Below are 13,323 nucleotides of genomic sequence, written 5' to 3' on the forward strand. Positions count from 1 at the left end.
TGTAACGTTTGTTCGTTCGTAACGGGTTAAAAAGTCTAGTATATATATATATATATATATATATATATATATATATATATATATATATATATATATATATATATTATATATGATGCTTTTTCAGTGAGATAAAGAAAATGCTAATTGAAAAGTTTTAGAGATTTATGACACAAACATCCAACACGACGGGTTTGTATAATTGAATAAATTAATATGATGAATATTCAACATTGGCCGTATCGATTCATTTGGGGCATTGCTGCTTAGGCGAGCACCTGGCAGAGACACAGATACGACTTTGCTAGTTATTCGACATTGATTTCTTAATCCTATAGAAAATAAGTTTCTGAAGTAAATTCAATAAGGTAAAATTTTGTAGCGTCCACTGATTAATTGTTCCGTAAAAGCCAGCGGCATTAACTAGCTTCTCCCAAAGGATGGAGTGTATAAGGAATATTAAATTCACAAGCGGTCCCCATTTCTGTTAGAGGAGTTGACAATGTTATTATTTTGCAGTTATCACAGGTAGGTAGTGACATTCTCTTAAATACAGCGCCAGGTATTCCCAAATGGTCACCCATCTGGTACTAATCAGGCTCAACATTCCTTTACTTCGCTGTTTTGATTAGAATCGGTGAGTCAACATGATTATTCCGAATATTATTCCATAGGAGGAAAGTGAGTAAAATCTAAAATCTTGAAAATCCAATGTTATGTTTCTTTTCTGATATATTTTATTGAATCTTCCGCTTATTTTTCAGTATATTCTTCATATAGATATGGATTCTTCGTTTTGTCAACTGGAAGTGTATGATGACCTAAGTGCAAGTCAATTTTGAGTCCGGATTCATCATTAGTTTACAATTGGTCAGGGTCAAATCACCTGACTAAGCATAACATGAATAAACGTATTGAAACTTCACATCGTTTATTGCAATTCAAACAGTGAACTGTAATTGTTTTAAAGTAGGCAAAAGTGAGAGCAGGGCATCGACTGTCAGGAAACACGTCCGTCTCTGCTGCAATCCAAGATATACCTTTATACAATGCCGGCTTCCCCCCCCCTTTTCTGATGAGAAGTATTTAGCTCCAAAATGCCATGGTCTAAAGAGGTTTCTCCTTTAGTCCCCTTTCTGTAATCCTTATTGAATTGATTGTGTGGCTTGATTGCTATATATATTTTCATAACTTGCTACCTAGCTCTACTGATCTATAGAGCATTGTTGAAGCAGATACTGAAAATCCTTACATAAAATATTATATCTCCTCAGAAAGTTTTCTGTGAATACATACACACACACACACATATATATATATATATATATATATATATATATATATATATATATATATATATATATGTCAGTTTCTTCAAGAAACTCCTTTCTTATCGTTGAGCACTTTCAGTTGAATTAAAGTCTGTCAAGTTAGCTATTATATGCAGATCATCATATAATGATTAGATCACTCTGACAGACGTTAAAAAGAATTTTAAAAATAAATTTTTAATTTCAACAGCATTTCTCGTGGTTAACGGTAGCCGAATGGATTAGGTCCTTGCTAATAAAGCCAGGGATTGCTTCTGTCACAGAGTTCGAGTCTATTGACTGGTATTAATCATGACACCCTGCACTGATGATCCCCGAAAGGATTAAACACTAGTGCCTGTAGGTATTTAATAATTATTATAGTAAATAATTATATATATAAGTTTTCAGAAGAATAAATGTGAATAACTTATTTATCTTCTTTCTTTAGTTAATTGAAAAAACATGACTACATTGACTTGCAGCGAATCGAAAGAAATGGGTTAAAGAATGCCTACAAGCGCCAGATTTTCGAAAGACTAAAAGAAATTAACAAATAATTATTGTGTAAAATCATTCTTCCTAACGATTAAACATCCATGCGTTGTTTTACAAAAACAATAATGTCTGCAAGTGGTCTTTGTTTTCGATTTGTTTTTTTTTGGGGGGGGGGGTGTTCAGATTCTGCTCAATGTTTTTCCTTTTCAAAAATGCAAATCAAAAAATATTTCTATCAAAAAATGCCACGTTCACGCTTGTATCACATTAATAGTTGATCATATATTTACTAACATTCTACGACCTTTATTTAATGTATTAAGAAATGTATTAAATGTATTAAGAAAAAAAAAACTTGTAAAACAGACACATGAATGCAACATTGCAGTGATGGAACAGTGGTTGGAGCTTAGTTGATAGTGCTGATTGAACTTTTATAGGACCCTGTTTAAGAGGGATAGACTAGTGATGTACCAGCACCGATATGGCAAAAATACAAAAAGAGATACAGGATACTTTCAGGCATAATAAACAGAACCCACCTTCTTTGCAACAGCCTTGGCAATGTCCTCAATGTATTTGTTTCAACTTATGTTCTCCTATGAGCTCTAAGGATGTTAATAGGCTTTTCCTTAATCATATTTTTAAAACTGCAGTAGATTTGACATTGAGATGCGATTCAAATGAATGCTTAAACTTGAATGGTTCTAATTGTTTACCTCCTTTTCTTCCCTTTCTCCCTCAGTTCGTTTGTCGCTTTCTAATGCTAACAGCTTTCAACATGAAGGTGTTAAGCCAACCAGTTTTCAACCAATAGAAATCTTTCCAAATACTCAAAAGTAACATCTATATGTGAATATAGTAAGCCAGTGTAAACTTAGAAATTCCTATGAGTGAGACCTAGTCAAGCAAATCAGTTTTGAAGAGACTTCACCAGCAGGCCAAACGGAAGAAACCCAAGAACGTCTACTCAACACCCTACCCTGTGTATTTGGCAGGGGTGGCAAGGTAGAAGAACTCAATGACTCATGTATCCAGCCTTTATCAGTTCGTGCACATCTATACACATATCAAGAACAAAAGTAAACACATACACACACCCATACACAATGCCACACTGCCCAATACACTTACTTGTAACTCAACTTTTTTACCCAAACTCGTATTGTGCTATGAATATTTACTAATATGAAAGTAATTTTATATTCCTATTTCTTATACAAAAAAAAAACTTTTGTTATAGATTTCGTATTTCTTCATTTTTCATTGTCGAAGCTGTTTATGTTTTAAGTAGGACTTGCTACCTAGTGAGTCTATTTCGTTTCTTTGCTAAAATCATAACTTTTATATCCCAATTCATATAAAATTTCAGTGTCGTTCTTTGCTATACACAAACACCCTCTAAGATGACCTCTACCGCGCCACAAAATAATTGTATCTGACATCTATCTTAAAGAATTCTAGACCGCATAATTAACAATTCTCTTGCAGGTCCACTGATTATGATGGCATTATCCAATACAGGCGGCTTTATTTGCAGGCCTTTACTAATGCCTTTATTTGAAAAAATCCATGAGAGCATCTCTATTCATTGGACTTAATAAGGTTACTCTCATCTTAAGACAAGTTCCAAAGAAAAGAGGAAGTAATTTCATACCTAGCCAAAGGACTCATACTCGGCTGTCCATTCTCTTTTGCTAACTGGAAATTGTAGATTTACTGGCAATTTTGGTAAATGAATGATTTTAAAGAAATGAAATGACAAAAGAAAACCCGATGAATGATTCTTAAGATGTGTCCAGTCAACGAAAGTACTCTTTCAAACTTAAGCGTGAAAGACAAAAAAAAATGCTATTTTAAAATTAAGTGAAACAGACCAACAAAAATAATATTTTAAACTTAAGCATGGCAGACTAAAAAAAAAAAAGATATTTTAAACCTAAATTTGACAGACCAACAAAAATACTATATTTAAGTTAGGTTTGAAAGACCATCAAAAATTATATTTGAAACTTAGGATTGACAGACCATCAAAAATTATATTTGAAACTTAGGTTTGACAGACCAACAAAATTGAAAAATGTTATTTCAAACCTAAATTTGAAAGATCAACAAAAACGCTATTTTTAAGTTAGTTTTGACAGACCAACAAGAATGCTACTTTAAACTTAGGTTTGGCAGACCAACAAAAATGTTATTTTAAACTTAAGTTCAACAGACCGACAAAAATTATATTTTGAAGTTGGGTCTGACAGACCAACAATAATAGAAGTTCAGAGTCTCAAATGGTATTACAAAACACACAACAAAATTAAAATAAGAGACTCCCGGGCAACACCGAGTTGGTATCGACAATTGTTATTAAAATAATTATCTTCATAAACTTCTAACTGAATTCACATATCTGTAAAGTTTTCATTTATTTCTCACACATCTGGTCATCCTTATGAAAAAGGTACACTATCGATTGTGTGGAAATTTAACAATCGTGGATATTTAAGCACATTTATTAAATTACAACGTGTCCGTATCATCGTTTAAACAGCAGATGGTGCAGTGATGATTTGAATGAGTTAATTTGAGAAAGGTGTAAATTTAATATGTCCTGCATATCTAAAAAAAAAAAAAAAAAAAATGTAAGCCTTCGCCCCAATCTTCATCTAATTCGGACTGACATTAAAGACAGACTTTTCAATCCTTTTTCTTTTTTGTGTTCAAATCTTAACTTTTAGATTTTCACGGACGTGGGGGTAAAAAAAAAAAAAAAAAAAAAAAAAAATGTAAAAGAAAATGTTGCAAATTGCTTTTACTTATTTATTTTTTAACTTCCATGGAACGTCCAGCCTTTAAAGCAAACTTAACAACTTGGGAATAGTATTGCGATTCACCCCCCCCTTCCCTCTTACCCGGAAGAGGGAGAATAGATATGTAACACGATCGAATTTCAGGTGAGTTTGGATCATCAACATCCGTAAAGCATACCTAAGCAGGTAAAAGATTTACCACTTTACCGGCTAAGGATTTTTATCCTCGGTTCCTAAAATCAACAGAGATTAAACCATTCCTATAATGATCCGATCCCTCGCTTTTCTGGTGGGAGTTTAGTTCTGTGCAGTTCTAGGAGGTCCACCCTCCCAGGATTTGCCTTCTCTCGCTTCGAGAAGGGGTTAGTTAATTGCTAATTGCCTGATGCGCCCTTACTAGGGAATGCCGACGGGGTTGCCTAGGCACTTTCTGTAGGCCAGAGTATCTCTCCTCAGGGGTGCTGACTTCTCAATCCCACTTTCCAACCCTAGTGTCTAAGTTCTTGCAGTGGGAGAGAACTAAAAGCCTTTACCACAGTATTGTTTCCTTCACAAGTGAGGGCGCCTCAGGCGACAGACAATAAACACCGTTCCCTTCTTGTGAAATGTGATGGAAAGGAAATCTAGAAAAAAGGCCTCCTGGAACTAAATCTCATTTTGCTGCTCCTGCATCCTCATCGTCATTGGTTTAACGTCAATTTTACATGTTGGTATGTGTTGAAGGGCTTTTAGAAATTGACTTCTGAAGTAACCTATCTCTACCCAAGTCTTTATTTATCTTTCTTCTCAGATCGATTTTTATCACGTCTTCCCATGTTTTCCTTAGCCTTCTTCTGTGAACTGAACTTGCTACCGCAACTGTTCTACAGCCCTCACCCATTCTTTCAATGTAGCTATGCTATCAAAGACTACTTTTCTGTACACACCTCTCTATATTGTCCAGATGGAATCTTTCTCTGAGACCATCAAAACTAAATTATTTCTCTCCATGCAATGAATGTCCTCAACCATTGTTGGCCAGGTTTCACTTCCATACACTGCATACACATATCTGCCTGACTCTTCCTCTGGTCGATAGTGGTAATGCTCTGCTTGTTAGTAATGAACCAACCCAATATTTTAACTGGTGTACCTGAATAAACACAGTAGCTGGTTGTTTGCATGAGATGCACGATGAGTAATTTGGAAACTGTGCGCAAAAGCATTAAGAAAAGAAAACATATTTAATAAGGAAACTAAACTCGACAGATCAGCCGTAACAAACATCAGTGATCAATGTTCAGATTGATTAAAAAGGCATACAGACCTTTTATGAAAGAATGAAAAAATATTTTGTTTCAAAAAATACAATGTCAACATAGCAGTCTGGATTGTAGACTTCATATACCATGTCAGAGTTCAGTTAATTTTTTTCTTTATTTCAGACTAACAGTTCAGCCGGGCTTTGCTCGGGCTTTATGTACTGTTCATAACTTTATATGCATATTAAAAAGCTTGACTCATGTCTAGGTAACCTACATCTAAAATTTCAAATGGTTAAATTCAACACTGGCAGAGGAATTTGGTATAGTCTGCAACGGTTAACTCTTTCAACTTTGACCTCTTGCCAGCCAAATTTTCGCCCAAAACTGATTAAAAAGCTTGCTGCATGTCTGAATACCCTTTCTGTAAAATTTCAAATTTTTAGACCCAAAATTGGCTGAATAGTTTAATAGAGACCGAAAAGATAAAATCTTTTGAACTTTGACCCCTTGCGAAGCAAATTTTCAGAAAAGAAAAAAATCAATTAAAAGGCTTGCCCTATGTCTAAACACACTTTATATGAAATTTCAAACGTTTAGACCAAAAATTGGCTGAGTAATTTGGTAGAGACCGCAAAAGTCAAATTTTTAAAAAACTTTGGCACTAATTTTGACCCCTTAACATTTATTGTTTTCGGCTCAAATCAAATTAAAAAGTTTGATCCATGTTCAAGTAGCCTACATCTAAAATTTCAAGTTTGTAGACACAAAATTGGCGGAGTAGTTTGATAGAGTTTTCAAAGGTTAACTCGTTGAACTATGACTCCTTGACAACCAAATTTCTGGCCGAAAACCAATTAAAATGATTATCCCAAATCTCAATACCCCTTATGTCAAATCTTGAGTCTGTAGACTGAAAATTGTCAGAGTAGTTTGGTAGGGAAATGTACACACACACACACACACACACACAATTTCACTTTTATAGATATATAGATTTTATGGAAATCACTCCAGATAAGGTATGAAGCCAATTGATATAAGGAGCTAACAAGAATGAAATGATTATTGCAAATGCAGGGAATGCCTATTAGTTTAAGTCTTAAAAAGACCAAAGCTATAGATAGGAGGAAAACAGTCAGCAGGAAGAGAGTTCCACAAGCTTGCAGTCCTTAGAAAGAAATTACTGGAATAGGAAGCTGTATTACAATGAGGTATCAAAACAGCAAATTGATGGAGGCAACTAAACAAACGAGTCAAACGAGCTGGAACAAAGGAAGCAGGGAACAGATCAAGCAATTCTGAGGAGCACATGCGATAATAGTATTTGTAGAAAAGACTGAGACTAGCAACATCATGTCTGCGAGAGAGAGGTTGAAAAGAAGAAGAAAGAGTGGTTTTGCTTTCCCCTTTTAACTTTTGTAAAAAATTATGAATACATAATTAGCTATGTGTTAAATAGTAAGTTTTGACAGCACAACTAATTTAGAAGAAAAGATTCAGAAACAACAGCATTCTCTATTCTGTTGATCATGACGTTGTTTACAGTTATGTTGCATTTCTCTTTGCCATTAGATTTAAGGAGGAAACGGATATGAAATTATGATAAAGATGATTATAGATTTACATCATTTCATAGATCCTATTCATCCTCATCATCATCATTAGCAGTAGCATAGAAGTCACAGTGGTTCAGTTCAAGGACTGGCAACCTGGACGTGCCAGTTCAAATCAAGTTCATTCCACAGAAAAAAATTCTCTTAGAGATGTTGGCAACCTTTACAAAGTCTTTCCCGTAAAAACCAAATGTCTTTCTAGAAAGAATTCTAACTTGAAATATATGGGGGGGGGGGGCGAATGCCAACAATAATCATCTGATTCTTATGAAATGGATGAATGCCGCTTAACAACAACAACAACAAAATCATCATCTGGTTTTGGAATTTAAGGTGCTGCGAGTGTCCCAGACTTTGTGTTGGACAACATTAGGCAACGTCTTATACCATGCTCTTCTATCCACAGGGAGTCACTTCTATGCGCAAAAGCCAAGTTTTCGAGTGCATATGAGGTTTAAAAATTATTATTAGAATATACAGATATGAATAAATGATTTTTTTTCTTTTTTTAGTGAGGTGGGAAATGTTTGCGCAGGCATGTGTAATTAAAGCGAATGGTATTATGCTTAAATAATAATTACACAAAATATTAATAAAATACAATTGAAACGATATTTCAGTTGAATATAGAGTAATTGTCATTTAAGGTTTATATTATTCTACTCTATTACAAACAGTGCGTACATATTTAATTCATTAACTTAAAAAATTTGATCTCCAACCTTTTGATGTGCTATATATCTTTACTAACTGAAGTACCCGACAACAACTAGAGTAGAAAGTGAACCTTGCCTTTATTTTCAGCAGCCTCATCTCATATTCCATGACAAATGTTTCTGACAAAGGAGAAAAATTGCTGTTTTCTGGGTTGGAATTTGTCCAGCTAACACTTATCATTGGTTAATTTTTTTTTACCTTGACTTGTATTTTTTTTTTATTTTTTCAGCTTTTTACATCAAATGGCTTCACGTCTTGTCTGTAACGATTTCCATAAAAAAAAATAAAAACGCAGTGAGGATGTGATTGGTTAATGTACAGAAATGGTTTATTAACGAAAAATATGATATAAATCGAAAATTTCACCCCCCCCCCTCCAAAAAAAGGTTGGGTAGGATATATAAGTAATGAAATAGATTTGATTTTGAAAATTTATTTCCAAATGACAAAGAAAACTACTCTTTGGAGCAAAGTGTAATATCTGTTCTGATATTACACTACATCTTCTCTGTCCTCGCTCAATGAAATATAAATCCTTCTAGACCGAGGTAATTTTTTTTTGTCATTGTCTCAATCCAGAGTGATTATTTTTGGGGAGCTCTATTTTCCCCACATAAAAAAAAAACCCGACTTTGTGTCAAACTCTGCTCTCGTGGGGAGGAAAGTAAATAAGAACATAGATTGATGTTAAACGACTGGTTAGTTCAAGTCTCACAGGGAAAGTCCAACTGACTTAATTTTATAGAGAAGATATGAAATTTGACATATTCACATCATGCAGATATTTCGTTTGTTTATTCTAATTTTTGATTTTACAAATATGCTTCTGGCAAATCTCATTACACTTCGGTGACCATGTGCTTAAAAAAAAGATCAATTTGAAGAGATCTACTTATATCATGTATCTACACCTAACCACCACCCAATATCAACACGAAACAAGCAGGGATGTGCAGAGGGGGCGGGAGTGCTAGAAGTGCCCAAGCACCTGCCCCTTTTACTTCTGTTTTAAAAGTGCCTTTTCAGAAGAATGTATTATAGGGCTGTACCTCACTGAGACACCGTTTTTTTTTTGTTTTTTTTTCATTCGAGCACCTGTCTGAAAAAGTTGTCTGCACGTCAGTGAAGGCAATGGATACTTCTAGTTACAAAAAACTAAACTTTCTCTAGGAATGGATATTTTACTATCCGAAATTAATAACAAAAATATTCAAAATATCCATATTAATATTAAAATTTTAAATTACTAGGCATCTATTTAAATTATATTTATTTAATTTATTTATATAGATTATTTAATATTAATTAATTTAGTAATTTATTAATAATCCATTTATTAATTAATATTAATTAATCATATTTAACTATTTAAATTATATTTATTTCATTTTTATATTATATTTAACTATCTATTTAAATTACTTTGTATATGGCTCAAATTCTATTATTAAATGCTTAATAAGTATATAAGAGTAATTTATAGAAGGCAATGCAGTGCCGTGGTATAACGGTATTTTCAGTTGACATACGTTTGAGGTAAATTTGATGGACTCTTCAGCTAGTTACCATAACATATAAATTTATATTAATATAAAATATATAATACAATATATAAATGTATTAAATATTATTAAATTCCTATTTACTTGTCTCTCCACGAGGGTAGAGTTTTAGATGTGGGTAATATCCAGCTCCCCTAAAAAGGGACACTCTGGATAGGAACAAAAATAAAAATTGCCTCTATCTAGAAGAATTTCTCCTCCGCTGATGGAAGTCAAAAATGGTGAAGTGTAGTATCAGAACATATACTACACTTTGTTCCTAGCTAATAAATAATAAATATTAAGAATTTCTCCTCTACTGATCGAAGTCAAAAATGGTGAAGTGTAGTATCAGAACAGATACTACACTTTGCTCCTAGCCAATAAATAATAAATATTAAGTTAATAGCACTCTTATTTTTAAAGACTAGACATACTCGTGATCCGTTGAGACACAATCACTACCACTATTTATTCTACTTCGATTTCATTCCTGGAGAGAACTTTAATGCTTAGTAGACACTATCCTCGAGTGTCTAAGGCCTCCCTCTACAGAGGTTTGTTAGAACAACTTGGCATGATGATAGTTTCCCTATAAGTGAACCCTGACTACATGTACAAAATCACATGGTATTCAAGACTCGAATAATATCTCATCGGTATAGCTAACTCACACTGGCTTTTGCGAGGAACCTTTTCCAAGTAATGTTACTACAAGTAACCATATGAAGCTGGATACTCCACCAGAATAGATGAATTCTTGTCCTGGAATCCATTAAGACCAAAAGACCACAAGAAGGATATTTAAATGGTCAATTGAGGAGAGGAAATTTTTGTTCCTGACTTCTTTATTAACTCAGTGTTTGAGATGTAAAGCACTTAAATGGAATATTCGAATATCCATGTATCTCATATGCAGACCAAGTGTTAGCCCCGGGAAAGTAGGGGAGGGCTTGATTTCGAAGGATTTCAACCGAAGTAAAATGAAACTAAAAATTTAAGACATTCTTCTCACATAACTAAAATAATCCCTTTAATTTTACATTATTATTATCACTGAAAAGACGATTCCAATACAATTACTGATACTGATTCTTTTAAAACATCTAAATATTTTAGTTATGGAGTTGTTCTCTTTCATTTTTTTATTTTTATTTTCGAATTACCGTAAAACCCCATATGGGCATATATTTTTGCAAACGCAATAAAAAACATTTGTGTTTGGCCGGGGCGGGGGTAGATTTATAGGTTTTAGTTTCACTGGTTGTTGGAACTCAATAAGTATTCATCATTAGTCCTAGCAATGAAAAATAAAGTTTTGAACAACAAACAAAATTAAAAGAATCGTTTTTGGCATCAGAAAATGGGCACAATCTTTTTTGATTCCAATACTGATACCCCTTTTTTTTTTTTTTTCACAAAGGCATCACCACTTATCAAGGCAAAGAAGTCACTCGAGGATAAGGGTTAAAGACTGTACAGTAGTCAATTGGATAATATAGTAATCGATAGTAATGGAAATTCAGTAAATTTGTTAATTTAAGGGGAACGCCTCATTAAAAACTTGTTTACATTAGACTTGAAGACAACCATATTGTAGTCAGCTAGAAAGCAGGAAAACGGAAGACAATTCCACAGGCGTGTAGTTCTAAGAAAGAAGCTTTGTTCATGGAATCTACGTTTAGATTTAGGCATAGATAAAGAGTGGGGGGAATTATTGATAATGTTTTCAGCTAAACGAGTGTTTCTTGTGAAAGTTTGGCGATTTCGATTAATCGTCCCAACACTAATTATTATTATTATTGATTATTAATATTATTATTGTTATTGATATTATTGTTATTATTTATTCGGACAAAGATGTAAACAGACTTATTTTGCCCTCTATTTTACATCTGTTTATGGTGTGTACAGATACAAACATGTACAGTAGCTGGAAAGAGAGAATCACTCTTCCTTTATATGATCACAGAAACATTGAGAAATATTAGAGAATTGGTTGAATCAACACAGAGTACGAGGACCAAGATAAATACATAGATAATTAAGAGAGATATGGATGATGTGTTCAGTTAATTATAAATTATGGCTAATTAAAACAAAACAATTTTTTTTACAAACATAACTCAATCCCAACGATTAAGGTATATTTTAGCTATTAGTAAATAGAAAAAAAAAAAGAACCTTAGCGAAACAAACGTTGATGAACTTATATTTAATGCAATAACAGATAACAGAATTATTATTTTGATTATTCGAACTACTGTTCTCATCTTGAGTGTTATTTTCACAACGTTTCGGTCAATGTAACCTTCTTCCGGTGTCTCTTGTTGAACTCAGGAATTTGCACGAAATTTCGAATAGGACATTTTATTTAATCCACAAGGGTAACATGCTCTCATTTCGTCCGCCATGGCCTGATAGAAGTCCTAAATAATTTGCAATGGTATTTTTTAGCATTGCCCACACAGGATTGAACCTCCAACCACCTTACAACTGAATGTTATCAAGTACTTTATCCATTATGTCGTTATGAAAATAACACTCAAGACGAGAATAGTAGTCCCAATAATCTAGATAACAGAATTATCAATCCTCATCTCAAAAATTCAGAAACCAAATAACAGAAGTATGTCTTATAAAGGAATCGATACAAGAAATATTACGATTATTAAAGCAGTATAATTTTAAAAAATAAACTAAATAACATGATTGTGCTATACAAATATATGATAGTATTAACATAGAAAAAATGGATTCCATATTAATGGTATTTCTGTCAGGGGGGGGCAATTTAAAACAAAGTCGTATACGAAGATTTAAAAAAAAAATCAAGTAAAATTTTATGAGTTATCCAATGTTAGTATTAATTTCGTAATGACAGAGGGACAAAAGGGTGTTGATATAAGCCTGTAAGATCTGTGTTTAGCCTGTACATTCATAAACAACAGACGTTGTTTATTATTACATTTCGTTTATAATTTGAAAATTATAGAAAATAATTTTAAAAAAAGTTAAAAATATTAATAGTCGCTATTTACCTGCCTCCGCGACAGAGTTAGAGGCAAATTCGGTTTGTAGTATGGGGAAAACCAGTTCTCCAAATCAGGACACACTAGATTGGAACAATAAATTGAAAAAAAAACAAACTGCTTTCACCTTCACTGAACAAAGATAGAAAATATGAAAAGCACCATGAGAACAGATACTACTCTTTGAACTATTTATTTGCACGAAATATAAAAATGTACATTAGGCACAAGGCCACATAAGTGTGTGTGTGGGGGGGTGTTGCTGTTGGTCACAATTGCTGGAAGTGTCTATCCTACTCTTCATTGGAATCATCTCAGTCACCACAATACCACATTTACTCGAGAGGCCGTCCTACTTAAGATTTCCCCAAATGGTTAAACATTTTATTGTTCATTAATATAAATATATCTATATACAATTACATTGAAAAGATACTACACTTAGCTCATAGCCGAAAGGCAAAGGAATAAATAGTAACAGTAGTGAATTTGGAACAGAAGTAAACAGAGGGGAGAGGAGGTCATAATCAATTTCCAGGCAATACCGGAAGTGCTTGCTAGTTAAGT

The 13,323-nt window shown here is 33.4% G+C and overlaps 1 protein-coding gene across 8 annotated transcripts in view; it reads right to left on the reverse strand.

The window, feature by feature from the left end:
• Window positions 1–13,323, reverse strand: part of LOC145292090 (high affinity cAMP-specific and IBMX-insensitive 3',5'-cyclic phosphodiesterase 8B-like) — a 973,128-nt gene that overhangs the window by 913,891 nt on the left and 45,914 nt on the right. The window lies entirely within an intron of this gene.

This window comes from Euprymna scolopes, chromosome 13 (genome assembly GCF_053919585.1).
Source record: "Euprymna scolopes isolate OS-2025 chromosome 13, ASM5391958v1, whole genome shotgun sequence".
NCBI lineage: Eukaryota > Metazoa > Mollusca > Cephalopoda > Sepiida > Sepiolidae > Euprymna > Euprymna scolopes.